The sequence below is a fragment of the Lytechinus variegatus genome, chromosome 7, assembly GCF_018143015.1.
Source record: "Lytechinus variegatus isolate NC3 chromosome 7, Lvar_3.0, whole genome shotgun sequence".
NCBI lineage: Eukaryota > Metazoa > Echinodermata > Echinoidea > Temnopleuroida > Toxopneustidae > Lytechinus > Lytechinus variegatus.
In genome coordinates this window covers 9,244,085-9,259,695 of record NC_054746.1, presented here as the reverse complement: position 1 = coordinate 9,259,695, position 15,611 = coordinate 9,244,085, and positions in this window count along the sequence as shown.

Below are 15,611 nucleotides of genomic sequence, written 5' to 3'. Positions count from 1 at the left end.
TGTAAATATCCTCAAATTTTCAAATTTGTTTATTGTATTCATTTATCTGCAGGAAGTTTTAATAAGAGAGAAATGAAACCTTTGACCCTATCTAAACGGGGGAGCCTGAGGGGGGCTCGGAGGCTCCCCTCAACATTTTACCTTTCCGCTCACTGACTGAATTTCATGTCTTGCGGTTCCAAAATAACGCAACATTTTGTAAATGAGACCCGAAATTGCTCAAAAACATGATTTTGTGTTCAAAGTCAATGCAAATCGTGTTTTCAACCAGAAACCATAAAATGTATGTTATTTTTACTTTTGCTGGTCTAAATGGATTTATTTTATGCTGTTTATGATCTTAAAAGTCAGAGTCCTTGACAAAGTTCATTGGAAAAAAACAATGAAAAAGAAAAGATAAAAAAACAAAGAAATATATAAGAAATTGCAAAAAAAAAATATAATACATAAGAAATTGATCTGATATTGCAATTTCTTTCACATACATTTGCACCAAAAAAACATCGCAAACAATTTCTACACCAAAAACTAGATAAGGAAAAGTATGATTTTGCATACTAATTACGCATAAACTAGCATCAATTAGATGTTGTTTGAAGGTTTGCATGGTGGCATGTACAATCGATGATGTGGTTTACGGTACACCATGTGGAGTGTCATAGAAACAGTGGATAGAAGAAGAAAATGGATAGGCAAGAAAGTGGAGATTTGAGAGCAGAGTATTTTCTTGAAAGTAGTCCGGAAAAGGACTGTAAACCAGGAGAGATTGATGAGTTAAAAAACAGCTTGAGTAGTAGGACGGATGAGGAGATGCTGGCTTGAGTCGGCGAGTAGAGATGATGAGTAGAAGCAGTAGACTCTACTGCTTCTACTCATCATCTCTACTCGGTGGGTATTAGAGCAAGTGTAGTGCAGTGTAGACCAAATATCAAGTAGATCACATTGATAGTAGACTAAATGGGTTATCCAATGCGAAGACTATCTGAGAACAAAGTGCACTGCTTGTAGACCAAATTAAAATGAACTAAAACTGCAGAGGCAAAAATTACAGCTTAAAAAGGCAGGGGTTAAAATGGTAGGGATGAAAATGTCGGAGGAATAGTAGCTGTAAAATGAGACAGATAAAATGAAATTGTATACTGAGATCTACGTCGATAAATCAACATAGTATTAAAGTAAGTATCACAAATTTTAAACTAAAATAAACTAATTCCTTGCGAGTTTTCTAATAATAAAGTTATGATTTTTTGAAATTTGTTAAAAGTGCTCTAAAAACGCGTTTTCAAAGCGTCAAGGGATTACTTTAATGATTTAAGCTAAAAATGTCGTTTTCTCACATAGAGGTGGATTGTCATTCCTATATTTAACAATCATTAGGGCGTTCAGGGCACTTTTAAGAAAATAAAACAAAATCCTAACTTATAATTCTAAGGAAACCCGTCAAGGCTTTAGCCCTTTAGTTGAAATGTAGTTACTTTTTTAATAGTGAACAGACAAACATAGCCGAACCGGAGAGGGGGGGGGGGGTGAAATATCGCACATTTTCAATGAAATTCATGAATTAATATTCACTTTGCTATTTTGGAAATAAAATAATAATAATTATTAACATTTATATAGCGCTTAATACAACAGTTTCTAAGCGCATTGGACAGAGAAAAAAAGAAGTTGCAAAATACAGTGAGAGAGAACAGGATATGGAATTAAGAGGACTGCAATAAATGGTCATTCTCTTTTCGGAGGTGAAGTATAATGGGGTGAAAAAAATTATAAACTTACGTAATAAAACAAAGAAATAATGACTGGATCATGGCTACCCACGTTTGCATACCGAACAAGATGTGCTACATAGCCTAACTTTCATTAAATGAAGCGAAACTATGTAATTACTTTCATAATTTCTAATCCAATTTTGATACAAATCAACTTTTTTTTACGATGGACTTCTCCTTTAACATTTCATCAAACCAAAGAAACATGCAGTACCTAGCTCTCTGTGAATCCACTCACAATTATCAAATAGTCAAGTTGACTGGTTGCCAAATAAAAAGAAGACCCCCCCCCCTCATAAAACGACGACTGTCCATCCTTCGTTGGTCTATTGTTGCGCACTGAGGCGAAATCTAGCGATCAATGGCGGGAAATTTTGAAAAGCTGCGAGGCAGAAGAGAGTGAATGAATTTCCCCAACAGGACAAGTACGACAACTAAAAACTACTCACAGACGGGAATATACAGTAATAAAACAACGAGAGAAGGATTTAAACAGCGGGCGTGTATTCTCAAACAAAAATCATCTTTCTGATGATTATTACTGCATACGATCAAGAGTAAAAGGATGGGAACTTCAGGAAGCGATTTCAAACATAGGTTTGGTGATAATCAGGTAAGTGAAATGATTATTTAATTGTTAAAAACAGTTGCTCAAGTGGTGTTTTACAATCACCGAGATCCACTCTTACCATGTATACAAGTTTATGACATAACATTGTGCTCAGTAACCACTGTGTGGTGAAGTAAGATTGGCAATGTTTGGCTTAATTTCTTTTGATCTAGTGGGTAAATGCTTGACTTCGGGGCACAGTCAGTTTAATTTCTACTACAAAATACAAATGCTCATTTTTTCAGTGCTTTATATGTTTGGTGAATACATAAAAGTAAAAACCCCAAGATTATAGAGAAAACAGGTCATAAATGAATAAACTTTAGTATTAATTTTTGTCTGTTTAAAAATGACATTTTTTTGGGGGGGGTGTTGTATATTGCAGTAAAAACGTTGTTTAATTTTTAAAGAACGTTGTTTACGATCGTCACTCTAAGTTACAACTATTTAAACTTTTAAAACAATTTGTTTAAATTTCAAGCACGTTGTTGAAAAATGAACAACTTGTTTAAAAATTTGATCAGGTTATCTTGAGTAAAACAAAAACACATTATCTATAAGTTTATATCACTAAACAAATAATGCGAGCGCGAAGTTCGAGCTGATTTTTTTTTCATATCAAGATCTGTAAGTGGCCCACATCTTACTTAAAATATTGCAAAAACAAAGCGCGAGATGAAAAACTTTGATATATATTTACATCAATTTTTTCACTATAGACATGGATACGATATGTCCTATCTCACCTACCAAACATGCACACGTGATCATGTTTCAGATTTAGACCTAGAATCTGGCCATTCGAAATATATTTTTATCATGAAAATCAAGAATGCAAGCGCGAAGGGCGCGAGCTGGAAATATTTTATATTCCGATCGTAGACAGGGTCCATTTAAAAACTATACTGTGTAGGACAATTATGAAGTGGAGATGGATTGCACTTAATAAATGATTTTGACCTATTGGACCAGGGCATTCTAAGGACACTTGATTTTCTCATCATATGAAAAATTATGACTATCTTCCTATAAGCGCGAGATAATGCTTATCGATAGTCCTTTCCGAAAAAAGGGACAATTTGATTATCAGGAATTTATGAAAATATTATCTTATTTATTGATGTAATGAACCCAACATGGGCGGAAATCTCCCTACTCAAAATAGTAGGGGGACACATATCAAATGTCCCCTACTATATTTGGTCTTTTATGATGGTAAGAAATACATCATTCAGTATTTTAGGACGAGTTGACCTTACTTTTGGGATGATAACATTTTTTTTTTGCTTGTCAAATTTATTTTCGTCGAAATGACATTAAATTTGGGGTGACAATCTTTTTTTTTTGCTTGTCAAATTTTCCATCCCCCTTTCCCCCTACCTTTTGGGAAAGATTCCCGCCCCTGGAACCCAATGAAAGCGCGAGAAAAATTGATATTTTAAAACACTTTTGCGAGCAAAAATGAAACGGACATTAACAGATCACTGTTTGTAATTTTATATATTTGTAAATCAAACAAAATAATGAAAGCTCGATGTCCGATCTAAAACTAAAGCTCCATATCAGCCTATTCATTTAGCAAGATATGTCTCTCATCGAACTTGCAATGCGAGCGCAAATTAAATATTGTGATAATTATGAAGATTTTCAAAATTGATTTTCCGGGGGAGTGTTTTATCAACATTTTCGTCCGACAAGTTGTCAGATCTAACATGTTTCCTTGAATCTGATTGGCTTAGAAGCACTGTTACTATGGTAACTAGGACTTTGTCGGAAACACTCCCCTGATATTCCCACAAATTATTTCATTCACTCGTCTTCCTCCTCTTTTTTCCTCTTTTTCTTCCCCCTATTCCCCCCTTTTGTTGATCCGCCAATAGGGGGAATAGGCTGGGCCCCCTCGCCCCCTGGATCCGCCTATGGATTTTTCAATTTCATTTTTTGGTCTGGTCTGGGTCTTCAAGGCACGTAGGATTATTCTTACAACCCCCCCCCCTTCATTTAGGAACACTTGTTCTCAAAGAAAAGGAGCGCCATCAGAACATTAATAGAACAAACTATAAAAAGAAAAGGGACATTAAATTTTATCAAAAGTACATAAATAAGGGTATTTAATTCTACTCTCCCTTTCCCTACTTTTTCCTTATCTTCTATGATTTATATTCGTTTTCTTTCCCTCTCTTTCGTCCTTTCCTTTTCCCTAATTCCCTTCTCTTTCTCCCTTCTTTCTCCTTTTTCTCCCCCCTTTATCTATTTCCCTTCTCCCGTTTTTGTTAGGGGAGGGGGGGGGGAGTGCATAGGATGTTTCGTAAATTTTTGAAAAAAAATATTATCAAAGTTACTAGCTCCGCCTGTAGAAGTGAAGTCCACAACAAAATTGGTTTGAATAAGCAGAAAAAATGCAACAATCATAACGCTGAAAATGGTTTTTAGTTTCTGTTCCTTTTTCTTTGTTACAGACAACGTTTCGGAACCATATTATAGGTCATTGCCGGTAGAACACATTGGTTAAAAACTGTTCTTTAAAGGTAAATTAGCATATTGCCCGGCATATTGCTCTAATAATGTCATTGAAATTCCCCAAAGCGTTCCATCCAGCCCTTAATTGTCCTCCTTTAAACTTCCTCCAGTGATCCATTCTGATATGTTACCCAAGGTAGATATACTCTATCAAATTCAGAGTTATCCATTTTCATACCCCGTGGTAATGTATTTTGATGTATCTTTAGTTTATTTTATGAAATTTTTTTTTTCTTCAAATGTATCTTTTTTTTCGTTTTACATTAGATTTTGATAAAAATTTCATAGTGCTTGTTTATTTTGCTCATTTTATTCAAATTGCAAATTTATATATTCGAGTTGTCTTGAACAGCACTTATGTGAGTCAACAGGAATAAACTTAATTTGGTTTCAGGGATTTTTCAGATTGATACGAAGATAACGATGTTCGATAACATAGAAGAACAAGCGGAATGCCTCTGGCCGTCTCACCTGCATCACGCGATTCAACATAGCAGCAGTGCTGACTTTGAAAACTTTATAATTCACACAAGATATTCAGTGATACTTGGTTACTCTTATTTCCACGTTTTATGAATTAGACCAATACACTTACAGAGATAGGATAGTAATTCAACAAATACCCCCAATGCGGCCATAGTTCATTGACCCTAAATGACCTTTGACCTTGATTATGTGACCTGAAACTTGCACAGGATGTTCAGTGATACTTGATTACTATTATGTCCAAGTTTCATGAATCAGATCCAAAAAACTGTTAACGTTTTGATAGTAATTCAACAGATACCCCCAATCGGCCAAAGTTCATTGACCCTAAATGACCTTTGACCTTGGTCATGTGACGTGAAACTCATGCAGGATGTTTGACGATACTTGATTAACCTTATGTCCAAGTTTAATGAACTAGGTCCATATATTTTCTAAGTTATGATGACATTTCAAAAACTTAACCTCACGTTAAGATTTTGATGTTGATTCCCCAACATGGTCTAAGTTCATTGACCCTAAATGAAACTCTAATAGGATGTTCAGTAATACTTGATTAACCTTATGGCCAAGTTTCATGAACTAGGTCCATACACTTTCTAAGTTATGATGTCATTTCAAAAAACCTAGCGGCGCCTATAGTCTCACTCTGCTATGCAGGTGAGACAAAAATGGAACATGTATCAGATTGTTTCATTTGTTTTCTGTTCTGTTTTGTTTTTCCATCAGCAAAGAATTAATCCGGAGTCCACGACTTTCAATAAGATCGATCGCCGCCTGTTGCCAGTACACCCTGAGCCACAACTGGAAGTGGAATAGATCCAGACCTACCCTCGAGAAGACTACACATCACCATCCATGCGGCGAAGAAATTCATGGAGCAGGTTTTCATCAGGAGATGATAGCTGGTATGGTGGGTTAATCAGTTGTATAGGAGAAAGTTGTTTGGAACTTGAAAGGCGTCCGCTCATCTGCACTCATCTATCTGATGGTGAGATCACTGAGATGAGGTCTGATGATGTCACTGTCGAATGGCCATGCAAGTCGACTGACTTCCTCCATGCACGAAAGGACCCAGTTTTACTATGAGAAGGAGTAGGACGTGGATGGTAGACTTCTGTCGACGAGTATCCTGATAATACCATGGTGGAAAGTTCATCCGATGTAGTCCATCATGGTGAGGAGGTGATCAAGATCATGCTGATCTTCCGCTTGTCTGAGGAACCCTGGGGAGGGAGCGGGGAAGGGAAGGGGGGGGGGATACTAGAGCATAAAGTAAAAAGGGAATAAAAATTTCCAAACCCAAAAAGTAATCTCCAACTCTGGATACGTGAAAATGGTATTATAAAGGCTAGGGAAAACATGAAAAATACTTGTGTAGGGCCGGTATCGTCCCTTTGAGAAGGGGTCTGAAATGAAGAATGCTTATTTTAGGGTCAGTTTTGAAAGTCCATGGACGAGCATCCATCCATCCTTATTCATTCTCATCCACCCATCCATCCACCCATTTATTCATTCATCCATCCATCCACCCATTTATTCATTCATTCATCCACCCATCCATCCATTCACCCATTTATTAATCATTCATCTATCCATCCGCCCATCCATTCATTAATATTCATGTATGCTCGCATACATGCATTCATTAATTCATCTATCTATCCATCCATCCATCCATCCATCCATCCATCTATCCATCCATCTATCTATCTATCCATCCATCCATCCATCCATCCGTCCATCCATCCATCCATTCATTAATTCATGCATGCTCGCATACAACATGCATTCATTCATTCACCCACTTAGCCATTCATTCATTGATTGATTGATTGATTGATTGATTCATTCATTCATTCATTCATTCATGCAATCATTCATTCACTCACTCACTCTCTCACTTAGCCATTAATCGATTTGTGTATGACCACATGTATTCATTTATTGATTCATCCATCAATCAATCAATCCATTCATCCAATCACTTATTTGTTCATTCATTCATTTATCAATCCATCCATCCATTTATTCATTAATTCATACACGAATGTCAAATGAACAAAAATTGTAATATATATATTTATATGTTGTAATTTTGTATATGTTGTCTGATATTAATTACTTCCTTTCTTTGATTAATTCTTATTCAGTGCCCTGGTATATTTACTTTTTAGGGTGGTTACCGGGGAGGGGGGGGGGGCACTTCCATTCACGAGTGGATACCATGCGCGACCATGGGGTCTCGAAAAGCACCCTAAACACGTAATTTCCATATTCTGAAAATGCACCCCTTAACAAGTATTGGCGTGTGAAACCCTACCCCTAACAAGTATTGGAAACAAAACGATACTCTTGGCATATATTCCCTGAAATGAACCCCTAAACAAGTATATAGGAATGCTTTATTGTTATGGGTCCTTCGGTCGTCGGCTTTACCTTATTTGGTTTATTACGACCCCATCATCTACACCTCGCGCAAATCGGACTCTAAACACGAAGTGTTGGGGCAAAAAGGACATCCTTTAAAACATTTTAATTTTGTTTTATCATCCCCGCAAACTCGACCCTAAACACGTAATCCTTCACGTTACGTACGTAACGTACGTGCCCTATCATGAAAAAGACATCCTTTTTACGTGTTTTTTTGGTCGCGCATGGTATCCACTCGTCAATGTAAGTGGCCCCCCGGGGGTGGTTATCTTCATTTACTCTTGGTGCACAGGTTAGATGCAGAAGTGTAGAAAAAAAATATAGATCATACCCCTCTCAGATGCAAATTCAGATTACAGATTAAAAAAAAAAAGACAGCCAGTGATAAGGCAAATATTTCAACAGACCGTTTTTAAGTGAATTGATTTCATGGACGTTTCTATCTGTTTTTTGGTGGGGGGTGGGGTGGGACTAAGTAACGATATATTTCTGATATCTGCTCTTAATGAATTCGTCCATTCTGTACCGACCGTACAGAAACGAAGTTAGTGACTACAGAACGTTAACAGTAAGCCCAGTCACATCTTCCGGATTGTGAAGTCAAAACATTTATTTCAATGTGTAAATAATGTATTGTTGTAACATAAGGAATCGCTGCCACATTATCTGTTGTAACAGGGCCTCTGTCAATGCATTGTTATCCTAACAACGTTTCTGTGCGGTCAGGGGCCCATTGCAGAAAGAGTTGTAATCAATCGCAACTCTAAAAATCATGTGCAAATTGATTTTCTACCAATCAACAGCGCGCATTTGGGACTTGCGATTGATTTTTTGGCTTGCGTTTAAACGCAACACTTTCTGCAATGGGCCCCAGTACTGGTAATTATCACCTGACAAACTTTTAAGTCTTCAAAAATAAGCTTGATAGAATTTGACAATAAAAATGTTTCGTTGTATGCGTTTGATTGCTCCCATCTCCCCGAAGAATGAAATACGGTAGGGCTATTTTACAATTTCACCTGGTAAATCCGAACTATTAGTTGCTGTGTAAATGAAATATGGCCAAATTTTTAAAGAATTTGTTATTTTGCCTTGATGATTAGTTAATAAATGATTGTGTTACAACTATTGGCGGTGATTTCGGATGAAGGGAACATGCCCTCTTCCCCTTTGATTTTTAGAAATTTTGTACAGAAGTTTTTTGTAGAGGGCTGTCGTCCACCCCCCCCCCCATATGGACCAAAAATCCCATGAAATCGCCGCCAATCGTTAAGCTGCTTTTGGCTACTTGTATTTATTCTAGTACAACACGGTTTCCTCTCTGCCATTTCTCCCTCTCTTTACCTCTGTCTCTTTCTTCCATTGTCTCTCTCCTCCCCTTTCTCCCCCCCCCTCCTGCAGATCTTCTTTGCTCATGAGCAAAGAAGATGATGATCTACCTCTGAAGGGACTTTCACACTTAGTTTTGCGACCGTTTGGTTACTTTAAAATTTGCCAAATTTAGTAATGCCCGCAATGGTCGAATGACTAATTTTGAAATCCCTTTATGTATATTCTGCCTACCTCATTTTCTTACGGATTTTGAAAAATAAACTTAGTGGAATGCATCTTCACATGAATTAACTATACTCAAAACTTGAGCAAAACATCTTATAATAGATGCTGTTACAAACTTTGGAAAACTCAAATTTGTCTAACTAAACATAACCTTTCTCATTGCTAATTTGAAATAATATTCATTTTTGTTTTGTAAATTCCATATAATATTTATGTATTGCATTTCTTAAGGCATTGATGATTATTTAAAAATATGAACCAAATAGGTGACAAAATACAGCACATCTTAAAATACTATTCAAGCAAATTTAGAATATAGTTCAAAATCAAAATGTATTGAATAAAATTATTTTCATTTTGTGAAGTTCACTCTTCTAAAATATTAAAAACTGAACATACTTTTAAATGTCGAACTGACAATATTCTTGTAACTTATCAGCTGATATTGTTGAGGTTTCGCATTTCACTAATTTTACAAGATAATCACCTGCAAAATTGCCACTAACTTCAATATTTGGTTTATACAGTGCAGAAGGTAATTTGAATTGTGAGGGTCATTGAAAATGAGACGGAACTTGCATACTCCTTATCGCAAAAGTTCAGTGACGTATCACTCGGTTAATTCATAACTTAAAATTTCATCTCCGCCTTCTCAAATCTTGGAAAAGATGGAAATTGCACCTGGAAAATGTAGGCCCAAGAAATTTTCTTAAAAAAAACCTGGAAGAATACAATCACGCATAAGCCTTCTAATTTTTGGTTTACCTTCTGCACATTGTACAACCTAAAAGCTGGCCGGTATTCTGAAAATCGTGTTTTCTTTGCATTACCTTTTCTATATTGAATGCCATTACAAATTTTTAAATGGTATTCATGGCTGCTCTATATACATTTTTTGTATATTGCCTGTATTCGATATGAAAAGGAAGTACAATGAAAATAAGTCCAGGTTACTTAATATTTCATTTTAAGAAAAAGTACAGAAATGACATAAATAATGACATTCTAAAAAATTTAATAACAAGGTTGCAAAAATGACACGATTTTTCAGAATACAGGCCCTGGGCCCTGTTGCATAAAAAATATAAAATGGTGATATGAATCCTAATCAAATGATTGGCTAAAATCGATCACATGATCAGTAATACATTTTAGCTAACGGGGTAAAATTGCCGAAATTGGTGCTACTAATCATATTTTCTATATAGCGCATATCACACGTCAACATTTCTCTATGCGCTCAGGAAAAAAAAAATTATTTTGACCGGTCATGGTGAAGAGATGATGGTTTATCAAATGGGAATCCATATCACTATCTTATAAAACAAATAATGCACATGTTGCTTGGGCATTAGAATAATTGCCTACACTTGTTACTTTAGAAACATTCCAAACACTCTCAGCTCTGCCTTGAGCATATTGGAACTTCCAGTTAAATTGTGTATGATTCTTTCTAATGCTCTCTATGATGCATATCGTATAAGGTCATACCATCCAATGGTAGCTCAAAATGACTTTATAGTAATTTTATGCGACAGGGCCCTTGGCACCCCCACTCCCAATAAAAAAGGGAAAAGGGGTGTCAAAATAGATTAAAAGGGGGCAGGTTGAAATTGATAGTGGGGGGGGGGGGCAGGCAGGTCAAATTGATAAGGGGGGGGGGTTGACATGGTACATATATAGATACACAAATGAGCCTAAAATAAGTTTTAATTTATAAGATTTTTAATTCATGTTTTTCAAAGAACAAAAAAAAAGACCAGCAGCCAAGAAGATTCATTCAAGTATACAGGATACCATAGCAGCTGACCTCTGAATTCAATGGAGCAAACCCCACCCCTCACAAAATGACCAGCAGCCTAGTCCGAGCTGGGGTCTTCCTACCAGAATCACACAATATGTGACATCACCACTGAGAGACCTATTTTTCAGTGTACAGAGAAGGGCACTGGATACTGTCGTGCATGGTATACAACTTGCCACAATGAAAGTGCTTTGGTAGTGATTTTAATATTTTATGTAGCCAATAATATGCAAGACAATGCAATCGGTTTTCCAGTGATTATGTACTGAGGGCAATAACATTTGTGAAAATATTGGGTGGCAATTTTCCCCTTATCAGGATTTTCTCTCTCTTCTTTTAATGACCGACTCTCCAAGTGATTGTGTTCCTGGGGGCAACAGTTACTTTTTTTTGGGGGGGGAATTTAATTTATATTCCTCTGAAATTTGCTTCAAGAAGCAATTTTTTAACCCTCCCCCTCAATCTTTCCGAACTACTCCCCTTACTTGCCTTTGTAGTCTTTTCATTCGCCCTTGAACAAAACCACCACCCTTCCTTACAACCATCTCCCCCTCCCCTCTCCCCAATTCAACACTAATAGCATTTAATCCACTGATTGTGCTCTATTCGTATACCTCCCTGTACTATCCATCCAGGGAAGCTTTTCATGAAGATTTTTATTCAAAAAATCCTTACATCTGATTGGCTTAGAGCAAATCAGTGATAATCATTAACAAAACTTGTCATGAAATGCTCCCAGTATCTGCCAATTTTCAATCATTTCACATCCTTTCAACATTAACTATCCATGACTGATCCTACAGAGTTCTAATTTTCAATTTAATATTTTCATAGTATTATTACTAATCATTTTCATTAAAAAAAATTCAATTTATATAATCACATTAAAAAAATTCATTTTTTTTGCCTTTTGGGGGGGGCTTTTCTTTTCAAAAGAGCAAATGGAATACATTTAAAATATATTGCAAATAAATTAAATATACCCTTTTCTGTATATGATGCAATAGCGTTTCTATGAATTTCAATACTTGACTATTTCTTTTCCGTCAAGCTAATTTATTCATTCACCATCATACAAGAACCAAATGTTTGCTTGCATACTGTATCCATCACATAACCATGAACTCTGAGAGATCAGGCGAGGCACCGACAATGAAAGATAGATCTAATGGGTTGGAACCTCAACATAGGCTTGTCCTGAGGGAGTACACTTCATATTCCACAATGGTTTATAATTCCCCATCAATCATTACAATACAATGCATGAACCCTAGTATTGAAGCGGAATGTCAAACTTCAGAGACGGCACCCAACAAAATTTCAAAAAAATCTTTCCAAGGATATAAGGAACCATTTCAACAGCCAAATGGTCATCAAGAACCAATGACAACTCTCACAGCACCCAATAAAATTGCCTAAACTTGTTCCAGAATGGATGGAGGAAACCACTTCTTTAGCCAAAGGGTCATGGGGAGTTGGAACAATCTACCAAATCTGTCAAACAACACCCAACAAAAATTCCCAAACTTGTTCCGCACTGGATATTAGGAAACCATTTCTTCAGACTAATGGACGTTGTTGGAAAAAATCTACCAATCACTGCCCTACCACAGACCAGAAGATGGATGAATGAACAGCCTAGCATCACTTCATGTCGTCAAGCTTCAGGACCTGGCTGAGAAACATTCATAATCATTGAGTGGAGGCCCTTCTCTCAAAATAACTGGCAATAATAAGCAGGTACATACATAACTTAACCCTATCTAGCCCAGGGGGGGTGTTTTTTTTTTAATTTAAATCACATCACAACCATTTTGACATCATGATAAAGTTTGAGCCAAATAACGCGCAATGTATGTTATCTGAGTGCAGAATATCTGACTGCGCATATCACGTTTGTAAACTATACGCAAGCCAGACTCAAGCCTGGTATGTGGCTGACTTATATTTATGAGCAAAATACAATTGATTACCAAAGATGGATGCTTTTTTTGTGTTTTTAAGGCAAAATACTAGTACTTAAAATTCTGGCTTCAGTGTCGAATTGAGTACCGGCCCTGATCAACAACCAAGATCAGGGAGAGGAGAGCTAAAAAAAGCATACCCCCGGGCTATATTGGGTTAAACACAGTAATTTCTCCTCACTTTAAGGAATTACATTTCTGAATATCTGAACTGATGAACACAGAAAATCTATTCAAAATTCTTTCCAAACAAAGAACGTTTCCTCCTGGACACAGAAAATGAACGTAGACAAAGACTTCAAGAACCAGATGTATCAGTATCAGATGTACGTAGCTTCCCTTTTGGTGACAATGTCGGCATGCATAAGGAGCAAAAAATTGTTTTTTTTACTCTGACTCTATATTACCAAGGCTTCACATTGCCTTTCACTTCATGAGCCAAATAAATCCAGGAAAATCTAATAAACACAGGAAAGTATCCACAAATGGCTGGAAAAGACACAAATGACCGCCAAGAACAAGATCCACTGAGAATTCCTCTAATGCCACTACGAAGAGGCCAACACTCTCACAAGATATCAGCATTTGTAAGTCCAAGAAATGTGTGAGTTTCATGAGGTTTTGAAGAGCTCCAATTATCATGCGTAAGCTGAAAGGAGTACCATTCCTTGTGGTCAGACAGTACTTGAAGATTATCGCAACATTACCAGATTCCAAAACACCAAATATAAAGATGTCACATCAACTAAAACAAACTTCTGGAAGTCAGTATCGTTGCCCGTTCCTCTCTCTTCTCTTTGTGCAGAACAAATGGTTACCTGCGTCAATTTGGAGTGCAAACCAGTTTTTCATCAATCTGGATCAATTTCAACAAGTTTCACATCCATATTGGCTAAACTGCTCCATCAATATTTTAAATATCAATATAACTTGAAACACTATACTGGCAAGGCTCTAGAAATCACAATTTGACATTGCACTTCAAAAACAAGATTCCAGACTTACATACATTGCTCTGATTGAAGGAGAATTTTTTTTTTACACACCATGGAAAAACCATTGAAGTGCACAACCCTCATAAAATGGGTGAAAAATTCACATCCGAAGTTGAAGATTTGGGCAGACAAACCTATATTGAGAATCTACCTTATCATCACATATCTTAACATTCGTGCAGTCCACATTACCTCTTCACATTCTGTGATTTCATGAAGGATACATACTCGGCATCATAAGGTTCATGTAGGTACATGGTGAAATGACCGCGATAAAGTTTGAAAATAGTAATTCAAATTAGTCTGACCCCCAAAATAACACATACAGAAAAGGAGAATAAATATTTTGCATCATAATTCACATTGCTCTATTCTTTCTCTGCTTTTTAAAAAAGTATAATACATATATAAAAAATTCTTATAAAATTTATCTTTTTGTCGAATTATTAAATCAGTCATGGCAAATATCATGTTACAACAATGTGAAACAAAGATATAGGTAGAACAGATAGCACTGGGAGGTATACAAAGAAAGACTATACCCAACAAAAGGAAACAGGAATGGGAAGAAATAACAGTAAAGGTCAAGAGAAGGGATTAAAGTCATTAAAAGAAAAGAGAGAAAATCCTGATATGGGGAAAATTGCCACCCAATATTTTCACAAATGTTATTGCCCTCAGTACATAATCACTGGAAAACCGATTGCATTGTCTTGCATACTATAGGCTACACAAAATATCATTGAAATCATTATCAAAGCACTTACATTGTGGTAAGTTGTATACCATGCACAACAGTGTCCAGTGCCCTTCTCTGCATACTGAATAATAGATCTCTCGGTAGTAACGTCACTAATTGTGTGATTCTGGCAGGAAGATCCCAGCTCAAACCAGACAGGAAGCCATATTTGTAAGGTTTAGGGCCTACCACCATCAATCGAGGTCTACTGCTATGGTCCTGCAACTTGAATAAATCTTCCAGGCTGCCGGTCTTACATAATTTTATAAAAAATAAGTATAAAATCATGAATACAAAACAAGTATATAGTACAAACAAGCAAACATTATTGGGCAGGTCCAAGCTATCTGGCATTATATGTGACATAAGAGACAAATCAAAGGAGTGTTTCACAAAGATTTGAGTGTGACTAAAAAATCGCTCTTAATTTCCACTTGCATGTGGAAACTGGAAAATAACAGATCACCATATTGATTGGATCACCCTCAGAAGATGCACTCTACTGCGTATGAATCAAAGAGACTGCACATGAAATATCATATGTACATTAACAATTAGGCAGGACTTTCATTCTATTCGTGAAACAGTTCAAAGAATCATTTTGCTAGATTCATAAAACCTTTCAAAAATCTAACACCATGACTATATACTCTGGATATAATGAAACAAAAAGAAAAACACATCACTAGCAGTCTAGCACTATATATTGCTGGGACTAATAAAAATAAGAT